General features: G+C 53.9%; 10 non-coding genes across 10 annotated transcripts; all 10 read right to left on the bottom strand.

Moving 5' to 3' along the window:
* Positions 1-8,080: 8,080 nt before the first annotated feature.
* LOC115655677 lies at positions 8,081-8,149 on the bottom strand. Its single transcript, XR_004001463.1, has one exon. It is a non-coding gene; the product is annotated as a small nucleolar RNA SNORD31 (small nucleolar RNA).
* Positions 8,150-8,438: 289 nt separating this feature from the next.
* LOC115655680 lies at positions 8,439-8,563 on the bottom strand. Its single transcript, XR_004001466.1, has one exon. It is a non-coding gene; the product is annotated as a small nucleolar RNA SNORD22 (small nucleolar RNA).
* Positions 8,564-8,824: 261 nt separating this feature from the next.
* On the bottom strand, positions 8,825-8,888 carry LOC115655678. Its single transcript, XR_004001464.1, has one exon. It is a non-coding gene; the product is annotated as a small nucleolar RNA SNORD31 (small nucleolar RNA).
* Positions 8,889-9,129: 241 nt separating this feature from the next.
* Positions 9,130-9,201, bottom strand: LOC115655672. The gene has a single exon (XR_004001458.1). It is a non-coding gene; the product is annotated as a small nucleolar RNA SNORD29 (small nucleolar RNA).
* Positions 9,202-9,671: 470 nt separating this feature from the next.
* LOC115655676 lies at positions 9,672-9,741 on the bottom strand. The gene has a single exon (XR_004001462.1). It is a non-coding gene; the product is annotated as a small nucleolar RNA SNORD30 (small nucleolar RNA).
* Positions 9,742-10,081: 340 nt separating this feature from the next.
* LOC115655679 lies at positions 10,082-10,208 on the bottom strand. Its single transcript, XR_004001465.1, has one exon. It is a non-coding gene; the product is annotated as a small nucleolar RNA SNORD22 (small nucleolar RNA).
* A 407-nt stretch (positions 10,209-10,615) lies between these two features.
* On the bottom strand, positions 10,616-10,692 carry LOC115655673. The gene has a single exon (XR_004001459.1). It is a non-coding gene; the product is annotated as a small nucleolar RNA SNORD28 (small nucleolar RNA).
* Positions 10,693-10,908: 216 nt separating this feature from the next.
* Positions 10,909-10,977, bottom strand: LOC115655674. The gene has a single exon (XR_004001460.1). It is a non-coding gene; the product is annotated as a small nucleolar RNA SNORD27 (small nucleolar RNA).
* Positions 10,978-11,839: 862 nt separating this feature from the next.
* Positions 11,840-11,915, bottom strand: LOC115655675. Its single transcript, XR_004001461.1, has one exon. It is a non-coding gene; the product is annotated as a small nucleolar RNA SNORD26 (small nucleolar RNA).
* A 5,685-nt stretch (positions 11,916-17,600) lies between these two features.
* Positions 17,601-17,790, bottom strand: LOC115655657. The gene has a single exon (XR_004001448.1). It is a non-coding gene; the product is annotated as a U2 spliceosomal RNA (small nuclear RNA).
* Between the last annotated feature and the right edge of the window lie 8,377 nt (positions 17,791-26,167).

The following is a 26,167-nucleotide window of genomic DNA, read 5'->3' as shown; positions in this document are numbered from 1 at the left end:
CACTGCCTCATCCGGAGAAGACGATGAGGAAACCCCCGGTAACAGAGTGTCCACGGGGGGTTCCATCTGGGGCTGCACCTCCGTCTCTGGAGGGAGCTCTGGGTCCCGGTGACTGGACCTGCTGTCTGCTTCCGGGGAAGGAGGGGGTCTAGACACCGTCGCCTCCGGTGGTCTGTGTTCCCCCGTAGGGTGGGGGGTAATGTGTTGTAGACCCTGGGCTTGGGAATACGCCCATGGGGTCCAAAACCCCCACTGTTGAGGCCCTCGCTCTTGTGGTGGAGGGTCCTAGAACAGGGCCGAGCGTCTGTCCTGGCCCATGGCATAGGCGCTGTCAGCCTGGGAAGACATCAATGGCTCCCTAGAAGGCCACGGAGGCACTGAGCCTGATTGGTAGGCGTCTCTGTGCGCCGAGTCCGACGCTCCCCTCAGTGCCGAGGGTTGGTGCCACGACCCATATCGGTGCCGGGATTGGGATTGGGAACGGCGTGATAACCGGTGCCGGGATCCGGATCGGGATCTGGAGCGATGTCGGTGCCAGGAGAGGGACCGCGACCTTCGATGAGCGCGGTGCCGGGATGGCAGTGGAGACCGGGACCTGCCACCGGCGCGGTGCCGGGAGGTCGACCAGGATCGGGACCTACCACCGGTTCGGTGCCGGGAGGTCGACCGAGGAGCCAAACGTCGAGGTGAACGGTTCCTGGAGTCTCGGTGCCAGCGATGAGAGGAGCCCGACCGGGACCGTGCAGATACCGATTGGTGCCGCGAGTACGACCGGTACCGCCTGGGAGAATGGTGCCGGGACTCCGAACGGTGCCCCAAGCGCAAGCGTTCACGCCTCCGGGGTGATCGGTGCCGGGACTCTGGAGACAGCGCTCGAAGCATCGGTTTACCCCTGGAGGTTACCCGTCCCGGGGGTGCTGGCTGAGGCTGCGATGGCTCCGTCATCGCGATCAAGTCCCGTGCCGAGGCAAAGGTCTCCGGCGTAGACGGTACCAGTAGCTCGACCCCTGATTTTAAGGGGGAGCTAGGAGGGGCTGGACTCGACGGACCTTCCGGGCCCGGAGTCGACAGCAGCCCTGCAGGCGGTGCCGCGGCCAAGGTAGGTGCCGGGTGCTCCACTCGGGCCTGCCTCGATGGTGTTGCAGACGCCGAGGGACGTGAGTCTGCTCCCGGTGCCGTAGATGGTCGGTGCCGGGGAGTCTTGCCGGTGCCAGGGAGTCTTGCCGGTGCCGGGGCGGTCCGGTGCCGGAGTAGAATTGGCCGACTGCGCCGCCGGTGCCGGAGTCAGAGCCGCTTCCATGAGGAGAGCACGGAGCCTTTGATCCCTCTCCTTCTTCGTGCAAGGCTTAAAGGCCTTGCAAAAGCGGCACTTTTCGCTGATGTGCGATTCCCCCAGGCACTTGAGGCACGCGTCGTGGGGATCGCTAGTAGGCATTGGCTTCTTGCATGCCGAGCACTGCTTGAAGCCCGGTGAGCCAGGCATGGGCCCGGTGCCGGGCACCGGGGAGTGCAACGGCCCACCCGCGAGCAATGTTAAACAACTATATACAAGACTCTAACTAACTACTATACTATCAAACTATCTACGAATTATCTCTGAACTATTTACAACTACAACAATGAACAAGTACAGGAGAGCTAGGGACGTGGAGGACAGCAAGCCGCACTCCACAGTTCCAGCAACCGACACGGCGGTAAGAAGGAACTGAGGAGCGGGCGGGCCGGCAGGGGTATATATCTAGTGCCATAGTGGCGCCACTCTAGGGGGCGACCTGCCGGCCCACTGGAGTTGCTAGGGTAAAAAGTTTCCGGCAAACGTGCACGCGCGGCGCGTACACCTACCTGGAATGGATATGAGCAATCACTCGAAGAAGAACCCCTCTTTTCTCATTCCTGCAACCTCTCCATCTCTACTGACATGGGTGGGAATTTCTGTCTTCGTCTGTATTTTGGTACAGGAAACGATGCCTCAGAGATACTGTTAAGTCCACTGGGGATTTTGTGTTGCCAGTGTGGAAGGTGCTCAGATACTAGGGGGTTGGCAGAGCCTAGGCATTCTCACAATACAGACCTCATCCACAGCAAGGATGGAGGAGAGACCTGGTACAAGGAATGGAAGGAAAAGAAAGACAGCTGGAGCCACCCCAAGGAATGGATTTATCCATCTATCCCTGGCTCCACCACTACAGTATCTGGGCACCTCACCAGCTTTAATATATTTATCCTCAAAGCCCCCTTTGGGATGTAGGGCCATGCTATTATCCCCATTGAACCAATGGGGAACCGAGGCACATGGAAAAATGAAGTGACTTGTCCAAGCTCACACATGGAATCTGCGGAGGAACAGGAAATCAAACCCAGGGCTACCAAGCCCCAGCCTAGCAAGCTAACTAGTGGACCATGGTCCCTCCCTACACAAGCTACTGCTGATACACAGAGGGTAGGGATTGGCAAGGAGGTCAGCAGAAATGGTAGCATCAGGGTCCACCTCAGCTCCACCCCATCCCAGGATGGAAAACATGCATGCCCAGGGGTCTCCGAATTTCTGTGAGCAGAACAGATCCATCCCTTATGAGGTCACAGTCTGTCTAGGCCCCTCCTCTGCAGGAGCACGTTCCTCCCATCAGACCCAGCACAGCATGGGAGTCTCAGCAAAGCTAGAGCAAGATCAGTGGCCTGTTGGGTTCCTGCTTTCCAGAGCTTGTGCATCAGCTGCCTCCCTGCTGTTAGCAGTCAGGGCAGGGGCAGGCTGCACCACAGTGTGGCCAGGAAGGGTGGTCAGCACAATGCCAGGAACAAGGCTGGGCAGGCAGTACCCCTAGGGCACATGGCCCAGAAACTGATTTAATCCACACCCTCCACCTCCTGGAATGGCTTGATGACATCAAAGCAAAGGCAGGTGTGTTGGCTTAGCAGCCCCAGGTCCCCACTGCCCATGCGGTCCTGCAGGTGCCTCGGAGGAGAATGGGGTGTGTGTGTGTGTGCGCGCGCAATGAGTTTGAAGGGGGAAGCCATGCTCTCTCTAGGGAGCACCTCCAGGTCCAACACCACAAAGACCTTGGCCAGACTCTCACCTTCCTGACATCAGACACCACAGCACTCATGAGCAGAAACCTGTTGCAAAGAGCTGAGCCTGCATCCCAGCACCCCCTCCTAGAGCCTGAGACCTGACCCTTCATCTGCATCACCCCAACTTCCAAACCTTCCCCCCCCATGCCTGAGCCCAAGGTCCCACATATCCCCACCCCAAAGACTGGGCCCTGTACCTTGCCAGCTGCTGCATTTGACCTCCCAGTGCCTGGGACCTATGTCATCCTACCACAGTGCCTCAGGGCACCACCCTGCCCCCCAGTTCCCCTGCAGAAGGGTGACCGCAAGGTAGAGAAATAGGCATGGAGGGGCTTTCACTTTCCCTGCGGCTTCCTCTGTGCGTCAGTATGTGAACACAGACCACACATACACCTAGCTCATGTAGCGGTCCCCCCACCCTAAGCATCTTTCACCTTCCCTGCCTTCAGTAGCAGCAGAGAATAGGCACTGCCTGGGCACTGGGGCCTGCTCAGGTGGACACAGTGCCCGCTGCTATGTGCTGGCATAGCTAGCTGCCTTCCCACAGAGCCCCAAGTGGCTGCCACCATGGTGAGCAGGTCTCAGCTACTTGGTTCAGCCCTGGCAGATGCAAGCCTAGGGCTGACTGCCAAGGTCCCGCTTAGCAGTAGGTTTGGCTGAAATGGGAGTTTGCCTCAGTTAATCTTGGGCTCCCCAAGGTCAGGCATGCAGCTGCTGTGACAGGCTCAGACAGGTTAACCCCTCCCTGCTCACAGCATCTACTGCACCCAGGAACCCATCAGCCAGATGGTCAGCTGCAGGGGCTCCCCAGCAAAGTCTGAGTGGGGAGGAAGAGAGCTGGTGACTCATAGCTCTGCCCACCGGGGAGATTGCTATACACAGGCAGTTTTGTCTAGGGGCATCCCACACGGCTCAGGTGCCAAGCCAGCACCTCTGTACCTTGAGGGGGCAGGGAGAGACCCCTAATGCTCTATTGGCATGTGCAAACCAGAATTTCTTCAGCATGAGGGGGGCCCAACCAAGCTCTAAACACATCAGACACCCCAAGAAGTCTGAGCCCAGGAGCTTGGCCCCATCCCACACACATAGCTTTCTTCTCTACGAGCTGATGGAGCTGTAGAATCCATGCTTCAGAACCTAGCATGACAGCCTAGGCAAGGCCACACACCTGCCCTGGGGCAGCTCTTGGAGCACGGATCTCCCAGCCTCCCAGCCAGGATTTGGGCAGAGGGTCCCAGCCCATCATAGACATGGACTCCTCAGTGGTCCTGGAGCAGGCTGGACTCAAACTAAATACAAGGGATGAAAGTCTCCTTCACCCTGAAGGGCTGTGTGGCTCAAAAGCTTCTCTTACCCAGAGAAATGGGTCCAGTAAGATATTACTGTGCCTTTGCACTCTATATGCTTCATGAAAATATGCTTATTATTTTGAATGATGCAACTGGAATATGCTTTATGCAAAAGGTCTCTTGTAAGGTATCATTACAAAGCTTGTAATGTTTCAGAGTAGCAGCCGCGTTAGTCTGTATGCACAAAAAGGAGTACTCATGGCACCTTAAAGACTAACAAGTTTATTCTGAAGTGAGCTGTAGCCCACGAAAGTTTATGCTCAAATAAACTGGTTAGTCTAAGGTGCCACAAGTACTCCTGTTCTTATAATCTGTGTTCATCCTATTTGTTTGCATGAATTATTTCTGTCTGAAGTTAGGAGGAGGATATGTTTACATCAGTAATATAAATTTAAGTGGAAGTCATGAAGGGTGCTTCAGAAGCAATGAACTGTAAATGGCTCCGTTTACTTGCAAACCGTCCTATGTACTGTGGGCCAGCCGAGGAAGAATGGAGGCTGGGGGCTCATAGGCCGTGATCATGTCACCTGACACTGGAATCCATCTTAAATCTGGTACTTTTCCATTTACAAGGAGGGGAGAGGACCCAGAGAAACAAAGGACTCCTGTCTTGTGCCAAAGCTATAAAGGGGGTGGAGCAGCACAAAGACTTGGCCAGTCATGAGAAAACCCTTAGTTACCACCTGAGATTGCTGCTGGTGGTAACAAGGACTGTAGCAGGGAAAGGACTGGGCCCAGGCTAGGAAGGAGTCTAGTCTGTGAAAGAAGCATATTGGAACATTGCTGAGGGTGAGATAGTACCTATAAATCCATTTCCTAGTGTATGAGTCTTAGACTTGCATGTTTTTGCTTTATTGGGCTTGGTGACTTACTTTGTTCTATTACTTGAAACCACTTAAATCCTACTTTTGATACTTAATAAAATCACTTATTAATGAACCCAGAGTGATTAATAGCTGGGGGAAGAAAACAGCTGTGCATCTGTGTTTAGAGAAGGGGTCAGCAACCTATGACACATGACAAAGATGGCACACTGGAGCCTACTGGGATTCCAGCATGCCATTAAAAATCCTGCTCAGCCCAGCCCAGTCCGCTCTCCTCGGCAGGGGCAGGGAGCAGAAGCATAGCCATGCGCCCACTGTGGGCAAATAGCCCCACAATCCTGGCACAGCAAGCTGCAGGGTCCATGCTCCTGGGCCAGGCCAAGTGCAGCAAGTGTTGGCCCCTCCCTCACCTTCTCCCCTCCCCTGGAGCCCTGCCCCCATATGCAGTGCTCTGGGGGTTGGGGCTGCGCACTCCCATGGGGCAGCATTTGGCTCCACAGAGGCAGACATGCTCCCCCCTCCCCTGGAGCCAGGCTGCCACGCACAGCGCTCTGAGGGGGGGGCCAGGGGACAAGGAGCTGGGTGGGTTGTATGAGTCAGGAGTGTGGAGAGGAGTTGGGGCAGGCAGGGAGCAGGGTGTTGGGTCAGTTCTGAGGGTTCTGTCAGGGGGCAGGGAGTGGTTGGATAGGCCTGTGAGTGCCAGGGGTCTGGCTGGGGGTGGGATAAGGGTTAGGAGACAAGGGGGCAGTCACCCAGCACTCTTGCCTGAGCCCCTCACACAAACTCTGCTGATCCCTGCCCTGAACCGCATACCTCCCTCATACACATACAGCCCTCTGCTTGACTCCTTCATTCCCCCATCCCCCACATCCTAGCCCTGACTCTGGCACCCCTACACATACCCAGCCCTGACTCTATCCCTCTGCTTTGAATCCTGCACCCCCCACATCTCCACCTGGAGCACCAAATGGGAGCTCCTACACCCCACCCCCCATTCCCACCTGCACCCTCACATCAAATGGGAGCTGCCCAGGTAAGTGCCCCACATCCAAGGCTCCTGCCTCAACCTGAGCCCCCTCCCTCATAGTAGCTCCTGGCCCAACCCTTCACCCGCAGCCCTGTGCTCAGTGCACTCCCACCCTCACCTCAGTGCAGAGAGAAGAGAATGGCCAGAACCAGGGAGAAGGTAGGTACCCCCACTGTATATGGGGAGGGCTGGGACCCCAGACTGGCAAGTGAGCTGAGCAGTTCTGGCAGCTAGGATCCCACTGGCAGGAGCCAGTAGATGGAACCCCTGAGCAGCAGTGGGCTGAGCTGATCAGTCTACTGCTGGTCTGGGGTCCTGGCCCCCAGCCCCGCACAGCCTCCCTGCTGGTCTGGAGTTTGGCTGCTGGACCTTTACCAGCTGAGGTCCCAGCCACAGGCCTTGCTCAGCCTACTGCTAGCCTATGTGAATAGAATCCCAGACCAGCAGTGGGCTGAGCAGGCTTGTGGCATAAGGTCAACATTTTGATTTCATTTTAAATAAAGCTTCTTAAACATTTTGAAAACGTTTATTTTACAATAAAAAACACTAGTTTAATTAGAGACTTAGAGACCTTCTAAAAAACATTAAAATGTATTACCAGCATGCAAAACCTTAGAGTGAATAAATGGAGACTCAGCACACTGCTTCTGAAGGGCTGGTATTTGGGTGTCTTGGTGCTAGAACCAGAGAATGCCAGGAGTCCCCTCAGCATGACACTGATAAGGTATCACACTGAATATCCCCATTTCTGGCCCTGTCACACAGCAGTCAGGTATGGGGCATTGCTCCTGCTCAGCATACTGGCTGAAACCAAGGACAGGGAAGTGCCTGCAACCCTGCCATTGTAAGCGGTATAACTTGAGGCTATGCAAGGGCCGAGTGAATGCATTTAGTGTCTTGCCTCAGCTGTTAGCTGGGGATGGAGACAGCCTGCTGTGGCATGGCAAGAGCACCAGCCTTAGTCACTAGGATGCAGGACAGCTTAGGCACAACCAGCAACTCTGGACAGGATCCCCACGGGCCAGCAGGCCTAGAGGCCAACACCCTCCCCTGCTCTATAGGGTTTGCAAGCCAGAATGAGGCTCCTTTTCTTTAGGATAAGAGCTTAGCCCACCTCTAAGCTTTGTCCAGGGAGCTGTAATGCCTCACTGCAGGTATGGGTGAGCAGGGCCTTAACTCCACCAAGTAACTCTCCCTCCTCCCCAGCATGATACCAGCCAGCCCACATGCACACTCCAGCAGCCTGGTGTACACTGGGTGGGGGTGGGGAAGAAAAATCTAAGAGATGCAACTTCAGCTACAAGAATGGTGTAGCTGAAGTCGATGTCACTTAAATTGAATTAAAATTGCTTACTTTGCATCCCTGCAGCACTGGATCAACAGCTGCAGCTTCCTGCCGCCATCAACTTTGCTCCTGCCTCTCACACTGCTGGAGTTCAGCAGTCTACAGGAGAGCAATCAGGGATTGATTTACTGAGTCTACACTACACGCGATAAATCAATCCCCAATACATCGATTGCTACCCACTGATCTGGCGGTAGTGTAGACATACTCCAAGGCTCCAGCTGTTCTGTGCAGAGATGTTTTATTTAAACAGTCAGTACACACAGAACCACACACTTAAGGGGCTGGCTGCCCCCATCAACACTAAGCTGCTGCTGGGTTTGTCACAGCTGAGCAGGAAGATCTCTTCCTGGAAGCAGGTGTGATGGCACAGCTGCATCTGGCCAAATGCTCCAACCTGCAGGAGGGAAGGAGACCAGTGAGAGGAGTGCCCCTGGCCAGGGGCAGACAGACAGAGTCCCAGGGTCAAGCATCAGAAAGTACCAGTCAGTCACCAGCATCAGACTGGGGCGGTAAATGGTTCATCATATACTCAACCACATGCCCGAGGAAAGGGAGAGGGTCAGTATAGGGGTGGAGCTAGTCAATTCCAGCAGAAGGCACCATGCTATGGGGTGGGTGCACCAGCACAAGGAGACAGCTCTTCCCTGGACATGGGAAAGGATCAGCACACAAGGGGCAAGTACAGGGTCAGTGACAATTACACTCACTTGCTGTGCTCGGATGAGCCATCCTTCCAGGCAGCCCTATGAGAAACAAGCAGAGAACTACAGGAGAGCTGCTTCCCATGGCATACCCCACCCCTCACCTCAATGCCACACAAGTCCCATCAGACAGTTCCTTTTGGAACACAGTTTCCTCCTCTCCCCCCACCGGCCCAGTGGGTTCAACCTTGGCAGGTTCTGGACCAGCATGGACAGTAAGACGTGACCTGGTTTCCTCATCAGGACATGACACCTACCCACCTCTCACCCACAGCCCAGGGAGAAGTGGGGCCATCCCCCACCTGTATTGCTATGGAGGGAGCAGAGCTCCTCTTTAACCAGTCCCTTCCCCAATTGGTGCTTATCAGCCTACCTGCAGCTCAAATGACTGACTGCCCATTCCCTGGCAGGAATGCCAAGGCTACTGAAACAGAAGAAACAGCTGTTGGAGGGCTGGGCAAGGAGCAGGCCACCATGTTCTCAAACCACACTGCTACCAGGCTTCTGGCCTCAGAGGGAACCACTCAGTCATGGGGATCAGACTGAGGCAGTAGGAGTCTCACTGAGGAGCCAGAGTATGGGACAGAACCCCTGCCATAGGGCAGAACTTGCTATTCAGCTTACAGTGAGAGGCAGGTGTGGTGTCTGCTCAACTCCCCTTGCCCATCCCTCCTTTACACCCATAGGCCCAGCAATCACTCACCATTCCAGGCACTTCAGAACCCAGGCCTCTGGCTACCTGCTGGAACAGGACAACCCAGTCAGCAACTCCCCAGCACACAGGCCCCAAACTCATCTCCCACTCTGCGCAGTTTCTCAGCTGTTCAAATATTTTCATGTTTATAGTAAAATCAAAGTGAGCTAGTTTGGCTCATCATTAAAACTGCAGTGATCACCTCTTATCCCACAAGACAGCACTTTACCACATCTGCCACAACTGGGTTTTGACTAGACCCCCTAGGCACTACCACAACTGCTTAACACACCCCTGGCTGCCCTGACACCACCACAAAGCTCAACTCCCTCCATGCCCCTTGTCCCAGTTGTTTGGGGAGGAAACTTTAATTTCAGTGGAATTTGCAACACATGCCCCAGACAGGCAGAGCTGCACGGGGACAACTGCAGCATCTGGTCTCTTACGCATGCTTCTATGCAAGGGACATTTGAAAACAACCCTGGAGAGAGCTGAAGGGCACTTACCCATGACTCAGTACAGTGCAGCCATCCACACCAGCATCTTTAACCTAAGAGAAGAAAGGTTATTTGATCTGAATCCTTGAGGCCCTGAATTCTAAACTTGCATCCCCAGACTAAGCTCCCTGAGAAGGCAACGCCTGCAGCCTGTTCATCACCAAGCCTCAGAGTCAGAGTCTCAACAGCAATGTTCAGCCGAACGAGAATCCAAAGCGAGTTCATCATGTCAGTGGGAACAGGCAGTTAGGACTGAGCCCCACCTATCATCAGCTCATGATCTGTGTGCACCCTTACCTGGGCAGCTGGATCAGGAGCTGGCCAAGACTTACTCCAGGAACCTGAAAAGAACCAGAGCATCTGATTAGTGTTTGCTCTTTCTGCTCGGGAGTGGTATTCATCACCCCAATGCTCAAATACAAGGTGCTCTGAGACTATATCCCTCTCCCCTTGCTGTTTTACAGGGTACTTCTCCTGCCTGGGAAGGCAGTGTGCAGAGCACAGTGTTATGGGGAAAAAGGGTGGGTTAATCAGCCATTACACTCAGGGAACAATGTCAGATCCAGCCAAATGTCCCATCAGACTGCTCCTCTTGGAGCATGTTCTCCTCCTCTCATGCTGCAGATACCAGTGGGTTCACCTTTGCAGGTTCTGGTACCAGGACAGCTAGTAAGATAGGCACAAATTTCCTCATTGGGACAGTGGACAGAGGGGGCACTAGGACTGCATAGGTCACTCACCCTTCTCACATCAAGGCATCTCACCTGTATAGAGAAGAGAATCGTTAGTGAGCACAGGACTGGGGCAAACCTCACTGGAGCAGAGCCAGAGCAGTTTGATCAGGGCTTTGGTAACTCAATGCCATGAGACAAGTGTCGTCCAGCTAACATGGTATCATCCTTTCAAACTGCCACCTATCAAAGTAATGGCCCACCCCAGAGGTACAGAAGGGGAACTGGACAGGCCTACACTATGCTAGGGACACTGTAGGAGATGTGTTTACCTGAGACAGGTATTCATCCCAGGAGGAGTTCACCTAGATGGAAAGCAGAGAGCCCTGTGAGACACGTGTCTGGATGAGCAGCATCTTTGGCTCAAGGGTCAGCTGCCATCAGAACTCTAACATGCTTATTGACCAATGTTCTTCAAAACTTTTCAGAGGAACTGGTTCAGATCACATGGCAAGGGGGCTAGGGCACTGATATACCCAGAGGCGAATGCTCAGCACACAGAGCCTCGGCAGGGCAGGCCTTCCAGGCCCACAGAGACCAATAATTCCAAACCTACCTGTATGAGGTTGGATTCCATCCAGGGATAGGGGTAACCTGAAACAGAAAGAGCAGATTAACCCTATTCCTAGACCAAAAGTCCCTCACCTATCCCTAAGGATGATCTCTACGTTCTCAGAAGTAAGCTGGCATCACAGATACTCAGCCATATGCTTGTCTGTTTGCATACATCACTGAACAGCAAGGGAGCAGTAGCCTGACTGTGTCCATGGGAAACAGACCCACCTTGCAGCCTACACTGACCAATCACGCAGCAGTCCTCAAGCTGGGCAGAGGATTGAGCTGCCAGGCACACAGGAATGGTCAGAGCCATTTGTGGAGCCACAAATCCCCATCCTCAAAAGAAAAAACAAAACAAGACACAACACTTAGATTCTGCCCTAGCATGCACTACCACTGACTGAAAACCCAAAACATGGGAGACAGCACTGCTGCAGTGAGCAGGAGGAAGAAGTCCAATACATACAGATCCCAAGCCAGCACTAACCATCCCCCTCCGTCCTGCCCAGCCATCATGCCAAGCAGGGCACTTTCTGCTGGTCTAAGAGGGATGCATACTTGGAGAGGCAAGGCTGTTCCACACAGGAGACCCACCTAGCAGACAGTGAGTCAGTGGATGAGGCTCCACTTAAGTCCCAAGACAATAGCATGTATCCCTGCTCCCATCCAATCCACATTAGGGAAGACAGCTGCACCCTGACCATGGTGTAAGTGAACTGGTTTCCCCTGTGTAGACCACCCCATGTTCTAGTATCATTTTTATCAGACGGAGAAAGCTCAACTACTCACATGTGAAGAGGCTGCAGATGCACACGACTGGTAAGACCCATGCCTGAGAAGAGACACATGAACCTTAACATGCAGTCACTAATCCTCCTACAAGAGCATCATTCCTGCAACCTGGTCTACCCACTCCCATGTTAAGAGCAAATGCTCTCTTTTGGTGCTGTTCAACAAGAGCCTGCTCCACTCCCTGCAAGGCTGAAGCACCAGGCCACAGAGACCTATATGTAATCCACATCTACCTGAGCTAAGGTCAGTGCCACTCAGAATCTGGTAAAGATTTTCTCCACTGAAGTCTCAGAAAGAGAGAGTTCAGCATTTATCATCTTTGCAGCACTTCATACACCACCCTTCTCCCAAGGCACCCAATTAACAGGAATGATATGCTGCATTAACAGTGACATGTCACCACAACCACACTCCACCCTGTAGCATGCCCCACTCAGCTAGCTTTCTATACCAGGCAAGCATCTAGGAATTTCAGCCATTTAGACATCAGACAGTATGACACTATGGCCTTATAAATTTAAGCATGGACCCAATGGCCACCCTAAATGTCCAATACAAGAAACACCTGCCCCTAGGAGCTGGGCTGAGCCTGGGAAGGAGTTTGAATGGGAGAGAAGGTGCATCTCTAACCAGTGCTACACAAGCTCCAGCATACATGAAGGCATTTGCAACTCACCTAGCAAGCAGTCAGGAGCTTTAAACCCTGCATACAGAGAAACATCATTAGGAACATGGAATGGACACATGAGCCCCATGGCAAAGTGGGCAGAGCCCTAAACTACACCCCAACATGGGCAAGATTCCCCAATGGTCCCCAGTGTCATGGCATGGCTGCCCTTCATACCCTTGGCCACAGGGGTGGGGGCAGGTCTGTTCTCCTCAGATTTATTTGGGGTCCTCACAGGGCTGTCAGCACAGGTCTGTGATAGGTCTCATCATAGAGAGAACAGCCTCCGCCCCAGGAACCTGACTGCAAGGGAGTCCCGGCCAGAGGTGGCCCTGTGGGGGAGAGCGCCCCCTGAAAGAGGAGCGATACCGCACGTGGCTGGTGCCTTGGCGCATGGTGGCTGCAGGGCCAAACGTCGGGAGCGCTCAGCCCATGTCCAGGGCTCCTGCAGAGAAATCGCCCCCAGCCACTCCAGCGCTTTCCCGAGGGGCGGAGAGCCTCCCGGGCCGCGCTCCAGGCGGGTTTCTCATGCGCAGGGCTCCACCTCCCTGAGCAGCGGCGGCGCGAGAGCGTTTTCCCGGGGCAGGCTGCGGGCGGGGAAGCGAGCAGGGGAGCGGGCAAAAGGACCATAGTGGGGAGGGCACCTAAGGCAACACACGGGGCGGGTCACGTATCCCCACCACGGAACTATGTGTCACCTGTGGGGGGTCCCGCACAGCAGCACCCGCCCCCCAGCACCATATACCGCGTGCAGGGTGACCAGCTCTAAGTGTGAAAAGTCAGGAGTGGGTATAATAGGAGCGCAGATTCAAAAAGCCCCTAGTACCAGGACTGTCCCTATACAATCAGGGGATCTGGTCACCCTGATCACATGGCTCGCAAGATGGCGGCAGAGTCTTCCCCCGCCTCCCACCCCGCGGGACGCAGCTCCCCGCCCGGGGCGGGTGTGTCTCCCTCCCAAGATCCCCGAGGAACCGTGGGTAGCAGCCGCCCGACCCACAGCAGAGGCTCCCGATGCGGAGCCGCGTGGCCGCGAATTCCCCTCCACACTCACCCAGACAACTGAAGAGCCAGCAGCGGCCAAGCAAAATGGCCGAATTTACTCCCAACCGGGGCTTAAATACCCAAGAACCAGAGGTCTGCTGGGAAATCCTCCTTGCTCAGAAGGAAGCCGAATGCGCATGTGCAACGAGGGGGTGGCGGGAAGCCCAGAGCTTGTGCCCGGCCGAGGGGCCGGCGGTACCTTGATGTTCACGCATGCGCAATATGAATAAGGGGGTGAGGCAGACGCGACGGAATATGAGAATGCAAGGATAGGGGGAAATACAAGGGAAATCTGAGTACCATGCGCAGGGAGGAAGTGGAACGTTCGAGAGCCTGAAGATGCATGCTTATGGAAGTGGCGGGATGAGCGGCAATCTGCACGCGCAGGAGATGAAGGCATGCGCGAGAATCTCAGTGCGCATGCGCTCTATGGGTGGTGAGCGGGCACGCGCCTTGGTGTTGTGCGTTCGAATTTGGCGGGCGCTAACTGCGGTGTTATCGTCGGTCTTTTGTTTGCAGTGGCAGAGGGGAGGGAAAGGAATCCCCTCCCCCTCCCTCCTTAGGAATCTCCTCATTGCCCTCCCCTCAGGGCCCTCCGCGGGTCTTCCCCGCCCCCACAGGAATTACCAGGATCCCTGAGTCCCCCAGCTCCGGCTGACCCACCCCCAGCAGAAACTCGCTCCAGCTCGGCCTCTGGTCCCCTCCAGGGACCGTGTCTGGTTCCTCCCAGAGACCGAGCCAGGAAATGGCTCCATCCATGCTGGGGCTACACTGGCATAGCTACAGCGCCGGGTTACTCTGCTTACAGCAGCAGAGTCCGGTGGCACCTTACGGACTAACAGACGTTTTGGAGCAGGAGCTTTCCTGGGTGAATCCCCACTTCGTCTCATGCATCCGAGGAAGTGGGGAGTCACCCACGAAAGCTCCTGCTCCAAAACGTCTGTTAGTCCGTAAGGTGCCACCGGACTCTGCTGCTTTTACAGACCCAGACTACCAGGGCTGCCCTCTGATACTCTGCTTCCGGGAGGCCAGTCAGTTCCCCTATGTAGACAAGCCCTGCGCCGGGGTCCCAGCAGCCAGCTCTGCTCAGGCTCCGGCGCTCCCTTCGCTTTTGGCAGCTGCTGCCGCTCTACAGGTGGGGCTTTGGCGCCACCTGCTGGTTGCGATTGCAAAGCTTGGTGGAAGAACAACTAGCTGGAAGGGAGGCGCAGCGCTCCCTGAGCGCCCGCCGGGGGTGCATCGAGCCCCGCCAGCCAGCCAGCCTTTCAGAGGGGAGCAACGCTGAGCACCTCACAGCGGCACACACGTTGCATGACGTACACGCCTCCCAGAGCTCCTTGGAGAGGAGGCAAATAGCTTAATCTTCACTCTGCAGAGCAATTGGAAAGGGGCAGCCACCTGCAGTGTCCTGTCCCAAGACACATGGTAAGAACCAGAAGTTAAGTATGAGGGTATGTCTACATCTACAATTTTGCAGCGCTGGTTGTTACAGCTGTGTTAGTACAGCTGTATAGGGCCAGCGCTGCAGAGTGGCCACACTTACAGCAACCAGCGCTGCGAGTGGTGTTAGATGTGGCCACGCTGCAGCGCTGTTGCACACCGCGGGGAAGGAGACCTGCTTGGAGGGGGGGGTCGGGGAACGCCAGAGCACACCGCGGGGCTGGATACCTGCTTGGAGGGGGGGTCGGGGAACGCCAGAGCACACCGCGGGGCTGGATACCTGCTTGGAGGGGGGGTCGGGGAACGCCAGAGCACACCGCGGGGCTGGATACCTGCTTGGAAGGGGGGGGGTCCGGGAATGCCAGAGCACACCGCGGGGCTGGATACCTGCTTGGAGGGGGGGGGGGTCCGGGAATGCCAGAGCACACCGTGGGGCTGGATACCTGCTTGGGGCGGGGGGGGGGGTCCGGGAATGCCAGAGCACACCGCGGGGCTGGATACCTGCTTGGAGGGGGGGTCGGGGAATGCCAGAGCACACCGCGGGGCTGGATACCTGCTTGGAGGGGGGGGGGGTCCGGGAATGCCAGAGCACACCGCAGGGCTGGATACCTGCTTGGAGGGGGGGTCGGGGAATGCCAGAGCACACCGCGGGGCTGGATACCTGCTTGGAGGGGGGGGTGTCCGGGAATGCCAGAGCACACCGCGGGGCTGGATACCTGCTTGGAGGGGGGGTCGGGGAACGCCAGAGCACACCGCGGGGCTGGATACCTGCTTGGAGGGGGGGTCGGGGAATGCCAGAGCACACCGCGGGGCTGGATACCTGCTTGGAGGGGGGGGGGTCGGGGAATGCCAGAGCACACCGCGGGGCTGGATACCTGCTTGGAGGGGGGGGTCGGGGAACGCCAGAGCACACCGCGGGGAAGGAGACCTGCTTGGAGGGGGGGTTGGGGAACACCAGACCACACCGCGGGGAAGGAGACCTGCTTGGAGGGGGGGTCGGGGAACACCAGACCACACCGCAGGGAAGGAGACCTGCTTGGAGGGGGGGTCGGGGAACGCCAGACCACACCGCGGGGAAGGAGACCTGCTTGGAGGGGGGGTCGGGGAACGCCAGAGCACACCGCGGGGCTGGATACCTGCTTGGAGGGGGGGTCGGGGAATGCCAGAGCACACCGCAGGGCTGGATACCTGCTTGGAGGGGGGGGGGTCGGGGAATGCCAGAGCACACTGCGGGGCTGGATACCTGCTTGGAGGGGGGGGGTCGGGGAATGCCAGAGCACACCGCGGGGCTGGATACCTGCTTGGAGGGGGGGGGGGGTCGGGGAATGCCAGAGCACACCGCGGGGCTGGATACCTGCTTGAAGGGGGGTCGGGGAATGCCAGAGCACACCGCGGGGCTGGATACCTGCTTGGAGGGGGGGTTCGGGGAACGCCAGAGCACACCGCGGGGAAGGAGACCTGCTTGGAGGGGGGGTCGGGGAACGCCAGACCACACCACGGGGAAGGAGACCTGCTTGGAGGGGGGGTCGGGGAACACCAGACCACACCGCAGGGACGGAGACCTGCTTGGAGGGGGGGTCGGGGAACACCAGACCACACCGCAGGGAAGGAGACCTGCTTGGAGGGGGGGTCGGGGAACACCAGACCACACCGCAGGGAAGGAGACCTGCTTGGAGGGGGGGTCGGGGAACACCAGACCACACCGCAGGGAAGGAGACCTGCTTGGAGGGGGGGTCGGGGAACGCCAGACCACACCGCAGGGCTGGATACCTGCTTGGAGGGGGGGTCGGGGAATGCCAGAGCACACCGTGGGGCTGGATACCTGCTTGGAGGGGGGGTCGGGGAATGCCAGAGCACACCACGGGGCTGGATACCTGCTTGGAGGGGGGGGTTGGGGAACGCCAGAGCACACCGCGGGGAAGGAGACCTGCTTGGAGGGGGGGTCGGGGAACACCAGACCACACCGCGGGGAAGGAGACCTGCTTGGAGGGGGGGTCGGGGAACGCCAGAGCACACCGCGGGAAAGGAGACCTGCTTGGAGGGCAGTGGAGTTTGCTTAATTACCAGAGAGGCTTCCTCAAGTATGCTGGGATACCTGCTTATTCCACGGAGGTCAACAAAAACGCTGGTGAGTGTCTACACCTGATGACCAGCGCTGGTGATCCAGCGCTGGATCCTCTATACCCGAGGCACGACCGGGTGTACAGCCAGCGCTGCAAGCAGGGAGTTGCAGCGCTGGTAATGCCCTGCAGGTGTGTACACATCCTAAGTTGCAGTGCTGTAACCCCCTCACCAGCGCTGCAACTTTGTAGTGTAGACAAGGCCTTAGTGTTTTGAACCTGTGCTGTGGAGAATTGCGGCCCCTGTGTGCTGGGTGCAGTTGAGTTTCCAAACGAAGATTACTGGACCAGATGTTGAGTGGGGAGAAGAATACAACCCAGTCCATATAATTATCTATGCAGTTATTTATATACAGGTGAGCTTCAACATTATAAAAAAATAAGTATTTCTGTGACAGACCCTCCCTCATTTGTTCCTCACACTGCTGAAAGCATTCACTGCACAAAGTGGAATCCCAGCTTTTTAAAAGTCCTCCAGTGACACACACAAGCTTATGGCTACGGTTACCAGATAGCAACTGTGAAAAAACAGGACAGGGGGTAGGGGGCGTAATAGGCACCTATATAAGAAAAAGTCCCCAAAAATGGGATATCTGGTCACCGTACTTATGGCTATAAACTCACACAAAACAACATCAATAAACCCACATCCTAAAAATATCACAGTAAAAAGGTTATATAAAAAAGAGATTCAGAGTTAAAACAAATTCAAATTTTTAACCACTATAGTCTCCCTCAGGGGAGGTGCACCATTCCTGGTGATACTGCAATACCAGATAGATGCAAGGAGTGGATGGAGCAAGCTCCTATTCCATCTCCCTGTTCCAATAATCCATTTAATATATAGTCCTATAATAGAAGATGTATCAGATATTAAACTGATAAGAACAGATATAAAAATTGTATTAAAGCTAATGTTTAAAATCAAGTTTACACAGTTAAGGAAGGTACTGTACATCTGGGGTGAGGCTTGAGTTATGAGAGATTACAAATATTGATTACAAGGTTTGTAAGATACACACATAGTACATAATCAGTGTAGATCCAGATTGGGATATGGGAGTTTTTAAAGCATCAGTAAATAAGTGATCTTGGGTATGCCACCCATAGAATATATTTAGAGTCCAAGTCACTATTGGTGTAGCACAGTGGTTCATGAGCCCCTGGGGGGTCGTGAAATATTACAGAGAGTTCTTGGGAAAAAATTCCCTAATGGCAAGCAGAGCTGTCCCTAAGGATCCGGGCAACACAGGGCCAGCAGCCTGGAGCCCCTAGACTTCCAAAAGCTAAGCAGATCAAAGCAAGCATATCTATCACGCTGAGGAGATTTAAACTTCAAGACTCCTTATAAGAAATGGAAAGGGAGGTGGATATTTTTTAAATTAAATAGGCAGCTAGTATTGTTTTTAAAATTATTATGAAAAGCAATTTTAAGCTTTGTTGTAACATGCATTGTTTGCCTGGATCAGAATGCTTGTGTAGGAGGAACTCTGAGTTGGCTTCTTAAATACCTTCATGCTGTTTCTCATCTGATACTCCTTGATGAAATATAGGAGCCTTGTTTTATAACAGGCTTATTCAAAGTGATACAAGCTACAAAAGTGAGATCTTGAAAGAGTGTTGCCATTTTCATAATGTAATAAAAATACTGTAATGATAAATAATAATACTAAATATTGTGTAATAAGCATGTCATAAAAACAAATTTTATATTTCCAAGATCACTGCTTTTATAATTTATACTCAGGTAAAGGAGAAAATCCCTGGAAATATTCATTTTTAGGATGGGGTTTGCGAGACTTGACATTTTACTGAAAGGAGTTCACAGGTTGTTAAAGTTTATGAATTACTGGTGCAGCGAATAGATACATGGGTGGGGTGCATCCCTTGGTTCATCAAGGAAGGAATCTGCTGGTCTTGTTTACTTGTCCTAGTACTGAGACTGACTCCACATGCTCTCGGCACTGGGTCGTTGTGGGGTGCCCCACATGCCCAGGGCTTCCACAACCAGGGTGTAGATCTGGACCTTATAGTCCTGGGCTTTCAGGGTGTTGGCCAGCAGGGTGTATTTCAAAACCTTTTGAGCTTGGACCTCATGGAACACCAGAGACCTATTTTCAACTGGCATCATTAGCCAAAAAGCTGAGAGGCTTACATTGAAATTTCAGGCAGCCCTCCTGACCCCATAGTTTTGCACATGACGATGACATGCACTTGAGAAAAAAGAATAAGGAGTACTTGTGGCACCTTAGAGACTAACAGATTTATTTGAGCATAAGCTTTTGTGGGCTAAAACCCACTTCATCGGATGCATGCAGTGAAAAATACAGTAGGAAGATATATATACACAGAGAACATGAAAAAATGGGTGTTGCCATACGAACTGTAACAATAGTAATCAATTAAGGTGGGCTATTATCAACAGGAGAAAAAAAACGTTTGTAGTGATAATCAGGATGGCCCATTTCCAACAGTTGACAAGAAGGTGTGAGTAACAGTAGGGGAAAAAATTAGCATAGAGAAATAGTTTTTACTTTGTGTAATGACCCATCCACTCCCAGTCTTTATTCAAGACTAATTTAATGGTGTCCAGTTTGCAAATTAATTCCAATTCTGCAGTTTCTCATTGGGATCTGGTTTTGAAGTTCTTTTGTGGAAGTATTGTGACTTTGAGGTCTGTAATTGAGTGACTAGGGAGGTTTTTTTCAAAAACCAGTTGGAGAACATTTCAATCTCCCTAGTCAATCAATTACAGACCTCAAAGGAAAGAGGAAAGAAAAAAAAACACAGCAGAAGGGAGGATGGAAGTCTCTCAGGCCTGGTCTACACTGAGGGGGTGTGGGGGGGAAATCAATCTAAGGTACGCAACTTCATCTACGAGAATAGCGTAGCTGAAGTCTACGTATCTTAGAACGACTTAGAATCATTTACATTGCGTCCTCGTGGCGCGGGATCGATGGCCGCCGCTCCGTCAACTCCGCTTCCGCCTCTCGCCATGGTGGATTTCCGGAGTCGATGGCAAAACGATCAGGGATCAATTTATCGCAGGGGTCGGCAGCCTTTCAGAAGTGGTGTACAGAGTCTTCATTTATTCACTCCAATGTAAGGTTTCGCTTTGCCCCACTTACATTTTTTGTGGTTTTAGATGAATCATTCCAGGTATATTTTCAGGAGATATTGTACCTGCTTGGTGTCATCTGGAGAGAGAACAACAAAGAGAGAGCACAAACAAAACCTCCTCCCCCAGATTTGAAAGTATCTTCTTTCCTCATTGGTCCTTCTGATCAGGTGCCAACTAGGTTATTTGAGCTTCTTAACCCCTTACAGATAAAATGATTCAGTACAGCTGCCAAGGGATTTTATGCTAGTCATTTCTCTATATTTATGACACCCTGTAACTTTAAATAACCTGAAAGAAAAGTACAAACAGCCAAACAAATTCACTCACCCCCAGATTAGTACTCACACCTTGTTCGTTCAGCAGGGGGATCTCCGTCTCTCCCCCTCAAACGCCCGTTTGCTAGTTCCCCGTGGTCGCTTTTTAAAAAATTGAAAATTTAATCTAGGAGAAAGAAACTAGAGAGCAAGGAAGATGAAAGAGGGGGGAAAAACAGTGAATACTGTACAGTTTAACAGAAATAACTAGACCATGGTGGGATAACGTTGCCCCTTTTAAAAAAAAACACCTTGTTTAAAAAAAAAATGCATTGCAGTAGTGTCTAGAAGCCAAACAAGGTTAGAGCCATGGAGCTAGGCAGTGAACAAAGAGGGACAGAACCTGCTGACTTCCTTACATGAAAATGTGTAACACTGCAGCGTGAAAGCTGACTTAATAGGGAAAAGATACCTACGATACTGTTAAGCAGTTAAAATGACTATTTTCAATTCAGTGTTCATAGTAATAATCCCTCTGTATAGCAATCATGTGACCAAAGGGTGCAGTTCTGTTGTACAAATACATAACAGGTGAAGACATTTTTTCACAATATAATACCATATCTGCCTGTTGATCCTGTCAGTTATCACAAGCTGGGCAAGCTTGTTCTTGGTCAGTCCTTGGACTGACTGACCAAGGTGCTGTGAGAAGTGGTGTCTGTGTCCATTGGCTTGAAGGAATAATGAAACTGTGAAGAGATTTGTGCATCAAGAGAATCCACTATTAATTATCTTCCCCGGTCTGACTGTCAGTCTAGTTTTCCCTACAACTGGCTTGTATAGATGCTAAGTAGGTGGGCATTGGTGGGACCATATGATGCAGGCTCTTGGTCATATAACACCACACAGTGTTAGGAGACACCGCTTGTCCAACAGCAGCAGGAAAGAGGTAATGCATGCTTGTGTGTAGTAATGTGCCAGTTCTACTCAGCAGCCAGCACCAACCATCTTGTGTTACTCAGGAGATGGAGGGTTTTGATGGTGGTTATACTAGACAAAGATGACCCTTGTGCCTCCAAGATTTGATTGAAGAAAAAATGATCGAGAGCCTAAAATGTTTGAACCGACAATACCAATGATGGCTAACACAAAAGAGACTTAATCCATCCGTCTTTCAAACAACTCATTGGATCACTTAGCACTTTAATGTCACTGCTCCTTTTGCCCAGGGCCGGCAGGGACAAAAGGGGCAGCTGCCTGGGGTCCGGCGATTTAAAAGGCCCTGGGACTTGTGGCCACCCCTGCTACTACCACGTCAGCACCCAGAGCCCCGGGCAGTGTGGGCCAGGCAGCGCTGAAGGGCTGGCTGGGGAAGGCTGCCCTGCCCCTTCCAGGGGCCCGGACCCAGGTCCCTGTACTGGTAACTTAAGTTACTTTCACCCCTGCGGCAGGCCCAAGGGTCCCCTCACTCTCCTCCTATATAGCAGCTCAAAAGGGAAGAACCCTGTGGAGTCCTGGGGCACTTCTCTATACCTCAGGTGGGGAATTGTCTAGCTGCCCTGAAATATTATTGGCCAACAGTTGAACTCAAGGGGTCCACTTATTTTTGGGTACCTTCATTTTTGGACCCCCAACTTCTGAGAATTTTGTCCAGATTTCCCTTTTTTGAGGTTTTGCTTTCATACATAAAGCGCCTGGATTTAAGTTCAACAGCTGTAGACATTACCTGAAGACATTTTAAAAAGCAAAATCTGATGACATCTGCTCCAGGCATGATCCCAATCAAGATTTGCAGTCCTATAATTCTATGACCCCCTATAATTCCATGAATGTTTCCCATCTTCCAAGCAGTATTCCGTTAAAAAAAAAAAAGCCATATTTTTGGTGGTTCACTTTTCTAATTTTGGTGTTTAAATATCCTCTTTCTTGTAGATATTTAGGCATGTGAATAACTTTAAAACACAATAGCCTAGATACTCATGTGTCTAAGTGATTATTGTGCTGTTGCCCTAAAGTTGGCATGGTCCACAAGCTTGTGTCTTCGGTTAGGGGGTTTTTGTTTTTTGTTTGTAAACTCTATGCCTGTGCAGTAATCAGCTGCTGCCTTTATTTTTTTTCCCAGACAATAAAACAAAAGTTCTCTTTAGTGTGCACATCGGCTGACATCAGCTAATTTGACACAGTGGCAAGCACTACTGTTTTTGCTAAGTGCTGAAGCAAGTTAATATAATGACCTGATTAGAGTATCACTATGAGAGCTGTGCAGTTGAGAAAGGGTGGGGTAAAGCATGTATGGGGGGTTTGAGAGCCAAAGGGAGACAGTCAGGCTACGTTTACACGACAGACCTTACAGCAGCAGCACAGCCGTGCCGCAGTGTAGCTTTCTCTCGTCGGCATAATTAAACTGCCCCCAATGAGCAGCGGGAGCTATGACGGCTGGAGAGCGTCTCCCACCAACACAGCGCTGTCCACACCGGTGCTTCTGTCAGTAAAATGTATGTCTGTTGGGGTTAGGAGGTGTTATTTTTTCCGACACTTCAGACCAACAAAAGTTTTACTGACAAAAGTGCTCATTAAAATGCAACTCAAACTCTGTTTCAGTTACTTTTATGTGACTTGTATCTGCCTTTTCCGCATTAAGAGCTGAGTACTAAAATACTGGTTTTGCTTATTTATTTATTCCTCTAGTGCCTAGGAGCCCTAGTCAAGGACAAGGACCCCACTGTGCTAGGTGCTGTTCCAACACAGAACAAAAAGACAGTCTCTGCACAGAGAGTTTACATACAAATCAGGTTTGACACCCTTCGGTAATATCCTGCTAATCATCTGCAGAATGAACATCATCCCTAACTGTGTGTAGACTGAAGAAAAATAATCGTTGACTCCCATCCTCCCCTCCCATCATGTGTGCTGTAGGGGAAGCGAGCAGGGCACCAAGTCTAAACTTGCAACGATAGGGTTAGCAACCTGATGTCATCAGTACGTTGCAGCAAAGGGGCTGGCTTCATGCAAATAGAAAGTATCCTTCAGGCAGAGAAACGAGTGATGAGGCAACAGCTAACAAGCTTAATGAATTTATTAGTTTTGAAGCTGAATTTTCAGGCAGAAGGTGGTTTGCTCCGAATAGTAAAAATTGAGTGGTTAGGTGAAGGAAGTATGATTAGAAGTTGTCAAAGAATTGCTATGGCGTTAGTGGCACTCGCTGGCATGTGTCACTGTCACAGAGAGAGCTGTAGGAATGAGAGGGCTGCAAAATATTTCAATGTAGAGTATCGCTTCTCGGGCCTCTGGCTCAGATCAAGTGTAGTATCTTGATTCAGAAGAAGCATGCACCCTGTTGCTCCTAGATTGCAGCAGAAGGCATTGCCTCCGGTATGCCAGACCGCTCGACACAAGCTTCCTGTGGTCAGTCTTCAGAGGGTGCCGAGTGCTGCGCTGGTTGTCCCACGGACACGGCAGGTCGTTAAACCTAAGGAACAGAAGGAGATCAAGAAGGACCCCCCCCGCGATGCTGTTTCCCGGTCTGGGAAACCAGCCCGCGGGAACACTACCAGGGAGAAGGCCTTGCGCCCGGCTCCCCGGGCAACGGAAGACCGCCCTGCGGTGCTCCAACTGCCGCAGGAACCCCCAGCTGCTCGCTCACAGCTGCAACCGCCTGAAGTCTCCCTCACTGGGCCCCCAACACTCGAGGAGCCTCCCCCTAATGGCCAAAGGCTACAGGAAGCCCGCACCACTACGCTCCTCCTGCGAGAGGGATCGCCTCCCGACCACCGGCAACCGCGGAAAGACCACCTCCCCACGGCCTTACAACGGGGGAGACCTGCAGCCGCCCAGCCGTTGATGCAGCCTGAGATTTGTCCCTCAGCCTCCCAGCCGCCCGAAGGAAGCCCCGATGCCCAGTTGTTGCTCTCAGCGACGGTGTCCCAGTTGCCAGAGAGAAGCCCCGCTGCCCAGCTGATGGTCTCCGCGACACCCATACCTTCGGGGGATCCCTGTCCCTCGCCGCTGCCGCGTGCGCTCCCTGGAGAGCCCGGCCGCGGGCTCTGGTCGCTACTGACTGAGCCGACCGGGGATCCCTGCGCCACGCTCCGGCCGCCGCTACGGCTTGTCCGGCCTGGGGAGCCCCACCTCGCGCCGGGACCGATGCGATCCGAGCCGCCGGGTGATCCCTGCCCAGCGGCCCAGCTGTTCGCGTGGCCTGGGGGCCCCCACCATGTACTCTGGCCATTGCTGCCGGCGCCACCAGGAGACCCCTGCCCTGGGCGACCCGGCGGGCCCCTTGGCGTACTTCGGCCGCCGCTGCTCGGGCCGGCGGGGGATCCTTGCCCCGCGCCCTGGCCGCCGCTGCCCGGGCGGCCCTGCAGCGTGTCTCCGCCGCCGCTGCTCGGACCGCTGGAGGACTCCTGCCCCGCGCCCGGGCTGCCGCTGTCGGAGCGGCCTGAGGAGCCCCACGGGGCGCCCCGGCTGCTCGGACCACCGGAGGAAGCGGGCCCCATGCCCCAGCCCCCACCCCCGGCGGCGTCTAGGGAGTTTCTTACTGTATTGCAGGAGACAAGACCCGACACCTGCCCGCAGCCCCAGGCACCAGGAGACTGCCCTGCCACCTGCCGGCCATCCCAGAGGCAGGGAAATGCCCCTGCCAGACCCCAGCCACAGAGGGACCCCCTGGCTGCCCCCCAACGACTGCGGCCGCCTAAAGCCAGCCCTACCGGACAGGCATGCCCACAGGCATGGTGGTACCAACGTCCCCCGCATGGGTGACCTCTGCGACATCGCGGTCGTCACGCACGCCTTTCGCCTCCTGACGTGCCCGGACGCCACAATAAAGAACGTCGCAGCGGCCGCCCTACGCACCGTCATTGAGAAGCGAATTGGCAGGCCTCCCTCCGGCCCGGATGTAGCCACTTTCCTGAGCGGCTCCCTGGACGGCGAATTCGCCCGGGATGGGGGCGACATTTCTTCGCTGTGGTCCCGTGCCCGCAACGCCACGCGCCGGCTAGGAAAACGACTGGGCTGCCGCTGGGTTTGGAGTGAGGAACGACAGGAGCTGGGAGTCCTGGTGCCACGGATCGAGACAGAGGGCAATACCATCGTCAGCCCTGGAGCCAGAGGCGTGCTGGAGAAATCACTGAAGGCCGCTGTCCGCGCGCTCTACGTGGACACCCTGAGGAAAAAACCCGACCAGGGCAAGGCCTTTGAGGTGACCAGCAAGTGGGACTCCAGCAACCACTTTCTCCCTGCGGGCAGTTTCACCCGTTTTGCCGACTGGCGATTCATACACCGTGCCCGCTTGAACTGCGTCCCACTCAATGGAGCCGTCCGCCACGGGAACCGAGACAAGCGCTGCAGGAAGTGTGGGTATGCTCTGGAGACTCTGCCCCACGTCCTGTGTAGCTGCAAACCCCACGCCAGAGCCTGGCAGCTGCGCCATAACGCCGTCCAGGACCGGCTGGTGAAGGCCATTGCCCCACACCTGGGTGAGATCGCAGTCAACCACACCATCCCTGACACCGACAGCCTGCTGCGCCCAGATATCGTCGTCACGGATGAGGAGCGGAAAAAGATCATCCTCGTTGACGTGACGATCCCGTTTGAGAATAGGACCCCAGCTTTCCGTGAAGCCCGAGCCCGTAAACTCGAAAAATATGCCCCCCTGGTGGACACGCTGCGGGCAAAGGGCTACGAGGTCTACACCGATGCCCTGATTGTCGGGGCACTGGGTGCCTGGGACCCCTGTAATGAACAAGTACTTAGGGCCTGTGGGGTGGGCCGTCGCTATGCACGACTCATGAGACGTTTGATGGTCTCGGACACTATCCGGTGGTCTAGGGACATTTACACAGAGCACATCACCGGCCACCGCCAATACCAAGAGTGAGTCAGCATGGCTCTGTGCACCCATGGGGGGGTTGAGGCCTATAAACACCCCCC

Source organism: Gopherus evgoodei, chromosome 7 (assembly GCF_007399415.2).
Source record: "Gopherus evgoodei ecotype Sinaloan lineage chromosome 7, rGopEvg1_v1.p, whole genome shotgun sequence".
NCBI lineage: Eukaryota > Metazoa > Chordata > Testudines > Testudinidae > Gopherus > Gopherus evgoodei.
Note: the sequence above shows the minus strand (reverse complement) of the source record. Positions and strands in the feature narration are given on the sequence as shown.